The 10,407-nt window shown below is 40.1% G+C and overlaps 1 non-coding gene across 1 annotated transcript; it reads left to right on the top strand.

Moving 5' to 3' along the window:
• Window positions 1-7,168: 7,168 nt before the first annotated feature.
• On the top strand, window positions 7,169-7,275 carry LOC141683367 (small nucleolar RNA R71). Its single transcript, XR_012560248.1, has one exon. It is a non-coding gene; the product is annotated as a small nucleolar RNA R71 (small nucleolar RNA).
• The last annotated feature ends 3,132 nt before the right edge of the window (window positions 7,276-10,407 follow it).

Raw genomic sequence — 10,407 nt, 5'->3', positions numbered from 1 at the left:
CAAAGTCCCCTAAGAACTTAATAACTCGAATACTGAAGAGCCCACTCGTGATAAATTATACATAACACATTTTTTTTCTTTTTTTTCTTTTTTTTCTTTTTTTTTCTTTTTTTTTCAATTACAGAGCGAGTACGTTTCGCTCCATCTCGCTCAACCCTAGACTACTCATATAAAAAAAGCCGGCTACTAGCCATTCGACACCTAGCCATAACTAGCATTAAAATCCTATGTCTTTCTCCAATTTTTTAAACATCCATGTTATTTTACAATTAAGAGAATATCATACATTCTAACTATAAACATGTGATTAAACCTCGACAAACGAACAAACCATGGTCATGATCTAGCACGCAAGCAACCTATAAGGCTTAATGAAAAAATCTTGCTTCTAGCATGTAAATCAACTCGATAAGTCTGAACATTCCTAAATACGACATCACCACACTTGCATCAGTATCATAAATTAATCGGCAAACTAACTAAGGGATCATGTTATAATGCAAATGCATGAACTATATGCAACATATTATAATAAAAAAAACTACATGATAAATATTCAACTATATGAACTAAACTATCTTGAATATGTAAACTATATGGACTCACACAAACATATTCCTTAAAATATCACCCTTAAACTTAAAATGTTCACTGTCCTCAGTGAAGATAATAGTAAGGAATCAGGCATACCTTCTCGGAATCAGAATCCTCACCCTCAATAGGTGGAGTGTCTGGAGGCGGATACAGAAAGTCCTCACCAAAAACTGGCCAGTGGATATCAACTCCTGTGGCTCTGAATGCAGTCCCCAACGCTGGGTGAGATCATGTACAAATCGACTATGGATGTTATACATCACATACATCCTCCTCTCTAAGTGCCTATACTGCGCTGAACTCAAACCAACACTTAAATCCGCTTCCTCCTGCTGCTGTGACTGGGAAGGACCGGCTTCCTCACCCAACTGGGCTCTCCATGTTGCTTTACGGGCCTGCGAAGAACCACCAGCATATGTCTGATCTGCTGGCCTTCCACTTGGAAGATGGGCATAAGAATAACCAAGCCCCTTTGGATCGTGCTTCCTACCATACCACTCTTGCATAGTCAACAATATAGAATTGTCGATAGAAGCACTAGGAAGCTGAAGCTGCTCGTGTACGGGCCAATGAACTCCAACTGCCACACACAGCTTCGTCACAATCAAAGCATAGGGTATAGAACCTGTAGTACTCCCACAAAGAAATCTCAAAATACCCTGATGGATAACCATCCCAAGATCCATATAATCTCCCTGAAGAATGCCCCACAATAACCGTGCACGATCCACAGTAACATCATGCACATGAGAAGATGGCATGATGTTCGCACAAATAAAAGAATTCCATGCACGTGGAAACCTGTTCATACATCAGGCAGGGAACGTGTCATACTCGTTCACGCCCCTCTTGAACTTCCAATGAGTCTCGGGAACACACAATGTAGCAACGATCAAATCCAAGTTAAACTCCTCCGACGTGTTCTCGTTCCAATTATCCTGATCGGGCCTCCTCTCGGGCTGCTCAATCTCCCTTCGAATCGCCTCAGTACTATACTCCACAATCAACCCCCTCATCACATAAAACTATTCTTCTCCGCCTTTGCATTCGCATAGAACTCACGAACCATACTCATGGGCACATCAGCGGGTGCCTCACAAAAAGCAACCCAACCCATCTTCAAGATCATCTCCAACAACTTACCATCTATCCCCAATGGCAGAAAACCTCGTTCCTTGGCTATGGGCTGCAAAAGCAGTCTTTTATATTCAGCCTCCGCCTCGGGAGTTGCAAACCTTGGCCTCACACCCCTAGCACTCGAAGAATCGGTGGTGCTGCTGCTAACTTGAGTTCTTTGTCTTTTGGGTGCCATTGAGATTGAATAGGTTGAGAGAAAATATAAGTGTTTGAGAGAGATTTATGTTTGACAATTTGAGAAGTGATGGAGAAGTTTATGTATAAGTGTGTGTTTATATAGGAATTTGGTAGAGAATTATTTATGGAAAAGAAGTGGGATTAATGGGAGTAATGGAATTGAATTGGAATAGAAATTATGGGAAGTGGAGGAGGGAAATTCGGGTAGGAATTGCTTTTGTAATCAAAGTCCCGAAATTCTGTTATATTTGCTGCCTTTTTTTTTCTGAGTACAGGGGTGCAGCGCGGCTGCCTCACCTAATAGCGCGGGCGCGCCGTGTTACTGAAAAACCAGTGCAGCCACCCCGCTCATCAGCACGGGCGCACGCAGCTTCTGCTGCTTCATCGCGGCCGCCCCGCTTCTCAGTGCAGGCGCACTGTGCTATTGTAGTTGGCAGTGAATTTTTCTGATTTTTGATTTTTTTGTGTTTTTCTCCTTGCTTTTTCTTCATCTATCTACTAATATACAACAAACTTGAGTTACCTCCCAAGAAGCGCTTGCTTTACATCGTTAGCTTGACATAGAATTATGAGATCAAATGGCCAACAAAACGAAACTAACCACCTCACGGTTTGCCGTGTCACCATAGTAATGCTTCAATCTCTGTCCATTTACCTTGAATGCTTGGCCCGAATCATTCTCAAAAATATCCACCGCTCTATGTTGAAACACAGTTTTGACAACAAACGACCCTGACCATCTCGACTTCAATTTTCCAGGAAAAAGACGGAGACGGGAGTTCAACAAAAGAACTTGTTGCCCTGGAAAAAATGATTTGAGAACTAGACCCCTATCCTGCCACCTCTTGACTTTCTCCTTATATATTTTGTTGTTCTCATATGCTTGAAGTCGAAACTCGTCGAGTTCATTCAACTTCTTACCAGCTGCATCCAAATTAAGATTCAACTTCTTTAAAGCCCAATATGCTTTATGCTCTAGCTCCACAGGCAAATGACATCCTTTCCCATAAACCAACTGATACGGTAAAATGCAACAGCTTCATCCAGCTTCAAAGACCAATCTTTCCTCGATGGACACACAACTTTCTCTAAAATGCACTTGATCTCTCTGTTAGATACCTCAGCTTGACCATTCGTCTGAGGATGGTAGGCTGTAGCAATGTGATGATTCACATTATACCTTTACATCATAGCAGTGAACTTGTGCTTGCAGAAATGCGAACCCTCGTCACTGATTATGACTCTTAGAGTCCCAAATCTTGTGAATATCTTCTTGTGAAGAAAATTTAACAATACCTTTGCATCGTTCATCAGAAAATCCTTGACTACCACCCATTTCGAGACATAATCAACCACTAACAAGATATACTGATTATTACAAGATGAGATAAATTGCCCCACAAAGTCAATTCCCCAAATATCGAAGACCTCGACCTCTAGAAGCACATTAAGAGGCATCTCATCCCTCTTGGACATATTACCCACAAGCCGGCATCAATCACATTTCAAAATAAACTGATGAGCATCCTTAAACAATGTCTGCCAAAAGAAACCTACTTGAAAAATACGAGTTGCTGTCTTTTCTCCATCATAGTGTCCTTCATATGCCGTTGAATGGAAATTTCTTAAGACCCCCCCCCATTTTTCTGTAAGGACTACATCTCCTGATGATTTAGTCAGCTCATTTCCAAAATAGAAACGACTCATCCCACATGTACCACTTTACTTCATGCAGAAACTTCTTCCTTCGATCATTAGTCAAATCTGGAGGAATAACGTTGCTAACAAGGTAGTTCACAATATCAGCAAACCACGGTTCTTCTGCTTGGACTCTAAATAGTTGTTCATCGGGAAAAAACTCATGAATCAAAGACTTATCTTATGAAGTTGCACTTGGATCCTCTAAACCAGAGAGATGACCAATGACTTGATTTTCAGTCCTTTTTCTATCTTTTGATCTCCAATTCAAACACCTGAAGTAAAAGAACCCATCGCAACAGTCTAGGCTTCGAGTCCTTCTTCGAGACTCGATAGCGAATGGAAGCGTGATCAATGAAAACTGTCACCTTCGTCCCAAGTAAATAAGATCAAAACTTCTCAAAACCAAAGATAATAGCCAAAAGTTCTTTCTCAGTAGTGGTGTAGTTCAGTTGAGCACCATTGAGGGTCTTACTAGCATAGTAGACCACATGAAATATATTATTCTTCCTTTTCCCAAGAACTTTTCCAACCGTATAGTCACTTGCATCACACATCTTTTCAAACGGTTAAGACCAATCAGGTGCAGTTCTGACAGGTGCCATAATTAAACTCTTCTTTAAGCTCTCAAAAGCAGCAAGGCACTCATCATCAAACTTGAAAGGAACATCTTTCTCTAGTAAATTGCACAACGACTTTGAAATCTTAGAGAAGTCCTTGATGAAATGCCTATAGAAATCCGTATGACCAAGAAAACTGCGAATTCCCTTAACAGAAATTGGCGGAGGAAGATTTTCAATAACCACCACCTTGGCTTTATCCACCTCGGGACCCTTACTAGAGATCTTGTGACCAAGAATGATGCCTTTACGCACCATAATATGACATTTCTCCCAATTGAGAACCAGATTGGTCTCAACGCACCTTTTCAACACTACCCTAGATTGTGCAGGCATTCATCATAAGAAGTTCCAAAGACAGAGAAATCATCCATGACACTTCTACATTATTTCCAATCATATCAGAGAAGATAGACATTATGCATCTCTGAAATATGGCTGGTGCACCATATAGACCAAAAGAAAATCTCCTGAATTCAAAAGTACCAAAAGGACATGTGAATGTAGTTTTCACTTGATCTTCTGGAGTGATACAAATCTGATTATATCCCGAATAGCCATCCAGAAGACATTAGTACTCATGCCCAGCCAATCTATCAAGCATATGATCAATAAAAGGAAGAGGAAAGTGATCTTTCCTTGTAGCTTTGTTCAACTTTCTATAATCCATGCAAACTCTCCACCCGTGACTGTTCGAGTAGGAATGAGCTCATTCTTCTCATTTGCAACCACAGTGATACCTCCTTTCTTTGGCACAAACTGAACTGGGCTCACCCAAGACCTGTCAGAAATTGGATAGATGATCCCTGCATCTAGCCACTTGAGGATTTCCTTCTTCACAACCTCTTTCATGATCGTATTTAGCCCCTCCTCTGTTGTTCAACAGTATGCTTGCTTCCTTCATCTAACAGAATTTTATGCATGCAATAAGAAGGGCTAATTCTCTTGATATATGCTATAGTCCAACCAATTGCCGACTTGAACTCTATAAGAATTCTCAAAAGCTTTTCCTCATCACTACCTGAAAGGTTAGATGCAATAATAACAGGAAAAGTAGATGCACCACCTAAAAATAAATACCTCAAATGTTCAGGTAAAGGCTTAAGCTCAAGAGCAGGAGCTTCCTCAATAAATGGCTTGAGGCGCTTTGGAGAATTTTTCAGCTCCTCCAATCTAAGAGATTCAAATGGCATTTCCAATCTCCGCTTCCATGGAGAGGCATTCAAATATTGTAACTGTTGGTCGCTTTCCTCATTTTCACTATCTGAATCCCCCAATAATGCTTTCTCTAAGGCATCTGATTTCAGCACATGATCCAATTTTGAAGTACCCACAGATTCGACCAACTCCACCTTAAAGCACTCCTTGTCATCAATAGGGAATTTCATGGCATTAAAAATATTGAAGGTGATATCCTGATATTGAACTCGCATTGTGAGCTCACCCTTCTGCACATCAATCAAGGTTCAACAAGTAGCCAAGAAAGGACTTCCCAAGATTATGGGAATCTACTTATCTTCCTCAAAATCAAGAATAAAAAAGTCAGCAGGAAAGATGAGTTTGGCCACCTTGACCAGTACATCTTCTACAATGCCTCGTGGATATGTAATAGAGCGATCGACCAACTGTAAGGACATAAATGTAGGCTTTGGATCAGGTAGACCCAACTTCTTGAAGATCGATAAAGGCATCAAGTTGATGCTAGCTCTCAAGTCACATAAGCATTTATCAAATGACACTTTTCCAATGGAGCACGGAATAGTGAAGTTTCTAGGATCTTTAAGCTTCGGAGGCAACTTCTGTTGCAACACAACACTGCATTCCTCCGTTAGAGCAACGGTCTCTAAATCATCGAGCTTCACTTTCCGAGAGAGAATAACTTTCATGAACTTCGCATAACTAGGCATTTGTTCAAGAGTTTCAGCGAAAGGTATGTTGATATGAAGTTCTTGATAACTTCCAAGAACTTAGCAAATTGCTTATCCATCTTTTGCTTCTGCAGCCTCTTAGGAAAAGGAGGTGGAGGATATACCTGTTTTTCCCCTGTATTACCTTCAGGAGGAGTGTTGACAACATCTGTCTTCCTTGGTTCCACTTCTTCTTTCTTCAGCTCCTCTTCTTCAGCCACAACTTCAGATTCAAGAGCTTTAGCTTTTTCAGGATTCACAACATTTCCATACCTCAATGTAATTGCCTTAACTTGCTCCTTAGCTTCCCTTTTTCCTGACACTTCAGTGTCACTATGAAGTGTGCCAGGTTGATGATTCAGCAAGGCATTAGCAATCTACCCAATTTAATTCTCCAAGGTCTTGATAGAAACTGCTTGGCTCTTGCACATGAGCCTCAAGTCCTCCACCTTATATTTTTCATTATCTTGAGGTAACTGCTGATGTTGAAGTTGTTGCCTTGGTGCATATTACGGTTTTCAAAAACCAGGAGGGTTATACTGCTTTCTGTGTATGGATGATAAGGCTACTGCACCACATTTTGATTGTTGCTCCAGCTGAAGTTAGGATGATTGCGGTTGTTGGGATGATAAGTGACTGGAGCTTGCAGTTGTGACCTCTGAAAGTTGCTGAAAAACTGAGCTAATTCACTCGAAATAACACACTGCTCAGTCTCATGTGCCCCCACGCACAAAGCTCACAAACACTAGTGATCTGATTAACTCCATAATTATCCAAATAATCCACTTTCATCATCAAAGCCTTAAGTTGAGCAGCTATAGCAGTAGCTGTATCCACTTCCAGAATTCCCGCTACCTTGCCTTGCGAAATTCGTTGTCTTAGATTCTGGTACTCATTAGCTGCCATTAGCTCAATAACTCATAAGATTCATTATAACTTTTAGCCCATAAGGCTCCACCAGATGCTACATCGAGCATAGGTCTAGACTGTGCGCCCAACCCATTGTAGAAACAGTTTATGATCGTCCAATCAAGCATGCCATGGTGTGGGCACTTTCTAAGCATCTCCTTGTAGTGATCCCAAGCCTCACAAAAAGATTCTCCAAATTGCTACGCAAACTGAGTAAGAGCATTCCTGATTGCAACCGTCTTTGCCATAGGGAAGAATTTAGTGAGAAACTTTAGAGCAATATCCTCCCAAGTAGTCATAGAGCCTACTAGTAGAGAATGTAACCAATACTTAGCCTTATCCCTCGGAGAGAATGGAAAAAGTCTTAGCTTTATAGCATCTTCCGTCACCCCATTGAACTTGAAAGTGTCGTAGATCTCGATGAAATCTCTGATGTGCATGTTGGGATCTTCTATAGGAGAACCCCCAAACTGAACTGAATTTTGTATCATCTGAATCGTGCTCGACGTGATCTCAAAGGTGTTAGTCGAGATGGATGGTTTGATAATGCTGGACTGAATATCATTGATCTTAGTCTGAGAATAGTCCATCAAAGCCTTCAGATTTTATGTTTAATCTCCCATGATAACTAGTGCTTCTTTCTCAACTTTCTCTTTTTCCTAAAAAACTTGCTGATGAACCACAACTTCTTCCTCGGCTTGATCCAGAGTTCTCTTACGAGATCGCGAACGTGTATGTATACACACTCGCTAGAGTACCTAAAACACGACAAGGAAACAAGTAAGTAACAATGTCCGAGTCAATGAACTTTAACGATCACTAATGACAAACACATAAACTAAAAATTAACACCGAGTCCCCGGAAGCGGCTCCAAAAACTTGTTAGGGCTAAAACACGCGCTAATAATTCACGTAAGTATACGCGTTCACAAGTAATATAGAATTAATTCTTGTTCGTTCCCACAAAGACTCTTTTGGTTAACTTAATGATTTATGCGCTTATGCAACAATGATATGGTTATTATTAAATGCTAAGACGAATAATAAATTGAGATTGTTATAACTAAGGTATTAACTAACATGCAATAACTAAAGAGAATAAAGGGTTTGATTTACTATATGAGACAAACATGAGATTCTAACTTCATTAAATACTTCATCCAAAGCCTTCTTATTCTTAACCTTAGCATGCAATGGTGATGACACTAACCAGATAACACGAAACTGATAAACGCCAACTTTTGTTGCACGAATAACATACTACTAGACATCCAAAAAAGAGATAGAAGTTGAACATACACCAATTTGTTTTGAGACCCTATATGTCTATAGAAGTTGATAACACAAAGGTTTATTGTACAAGTTATCTATCTTGATTACATAGGGCATGTAAGATGGTTAAAATTACCTACGAATCATGCATAACAAATACATGAACCTATGCTAGCATGGCAAGTTCTAAACCTCTAAACTCACTGTCGCTTCATTAGAGATTAACACGCTATCTTATATGTTCGCGACGCACATAAGATGAATAAGCATAACCAATACTAGGTTATCATACAATCACCACACACTAAGATATCAAAACAAGATTAACTATTGAAATTCATAAATAAATCCACGAGAACCCCACGATAACGATTAACCCATAATCGGAGTCATCATCAACGTGGGTTCCGATGAAAGCATGGTAAAATAAATTTAGTCTTTATACTAAATAAATAATACACCAAATACGTAAAACAAGAGTATGTGTTCAAAAAAGAAGAAAACTAGCATCCAAGATTATAACTTAAAACAAAGAATCACAAGAATAAACTAGATCTTCTTCGCCTTGGTTGAATTGTGCTATACAGTCTTCTTACGCCTTCTCCTTAAGCTCTGGTACGTCTTCTTATGAAAAATGATGTTTATTTGTCATTATATAGCAGCCCATGCAGATTAGAAGCCCAACAATCAGAATCACAGAATTATAAGGATTCTTAAAACCTGGCCTGACGCGGGTGCACGCGTCACCAGCGCGGGCGCGCTGACTCTCTGGAACTTCGGCGGGGCCACGCGCTACTAAAGCGTGGGCGCACTGACCTTCTGGAAAATATTTATTTTTTGTCTTCTTGGCTAGTTTGAGTTGGCAATCCACGAGCAATCTTCCTGAGCACCATCCTAACACATTAGCACCAAAACAATGCCAAATCACCTAGATCCTTTATATATGCCTGAAATGCAAAACACTACAACAACACATTAAAAACACCCTTAACTTGAGTACAAAACATCAATTCAAAGCTTAACCTAGCGTTATAATTTGACATAAATGCCACTTAACAAAACACCCTGTTAAGAGGATGCTTCTAGAGTCTGTTTAGGCCCCATTTTACAATTGCATCCTTTTGGGAGGATATATAGGTGTTTTGAGTGGTCAGCTCAGTTTTCTTTTCCTTCCTTGTTTTTCTGACCAAAGGTGACTCAGTTAGTGTTTGATCCTCACCACTCTCATTCATCACTGTAAGTGTTATCTCCTTTGTCTTCTTTTTACTCACTTCATCTTTTTGAGAAGATGAAGTGGTTGGTTTCCTAGCTGCTAAAGGTTTTGAAGGATTGGTTTTAGCATTGGAAGATCCCTGTTGGTTTTCCTGTGTCTGTACTTCCACAGGTTCAGGGACCATTGCTGTACTAGGTTGAGCATTAGCCCTCATGTCAGGCATAGGGTAAGGGTAAGTCCTAAATCTCTCCATCATGAATGGAGTGATTTTTTGACTTACAGGTGCCCTATTCTTTGTAATAAGTGATCCAAGTAGAATTTTGGACACTTGTTTACAATTTCCTATTTGTGACCTATCAACACCATTTATCAAATGTATGTCATTCACTTTATAGTTTAAAGAAGACATAATGAATCTAGGAAGAAAAATTTCTTTACCTCTTGACTCCAATGGCATGGTTAGCCTGGTGTTCAGCTCCTCTATTATATAGTGTCCTACATTGAGCTGTTTGTTGTGAGCCATTGAGTAGACCAGCTTCTGGACATTACATGATATGTTGTCAAACCCTGACCTCCTACAGGTGAAGGCCTTTATCACTGAATAAAAAATAAAGGACTATTCCCTCCTTAGATACTTCTTGTTCATGCTGGCCAGGTTGATCTTTTCAGAGTAGTTAATGAAATCCATGAATTCATAGAGTTCATCTTGAGTTGGAGCCTCCGCCGGCTTGTCAGTAGGTATTCCCAAAGCCATATTGACATCATTTTCAAAGATCTCCACCTGTTGGCCCTTGATTGTGCAGTTTATCACAATTGATGCAGCTTGGTTCTCATGCACAATTGTCCTTGTTATTCCTGTGTTCCAAGAATCCCCTAACAC

This window comes from Apium graveolens, chromosome 1 (genome assembly GCF_009905375.1).
Source record: "Apium graveolens cultivar Ventura chromosome 1, ASM990537v1, whole genome shotgun sequence".
Taxonomy (NCBI): domain Eukaryota; kingdom Viridiplantae; phylum Streptophyta; class Magnoliopsida; order Apiales; family Apiaceae; genus Apium; species Apium graveolens.
This window is presented reverse-complemented; position numbering and strand designations above follow the sequence as displayed.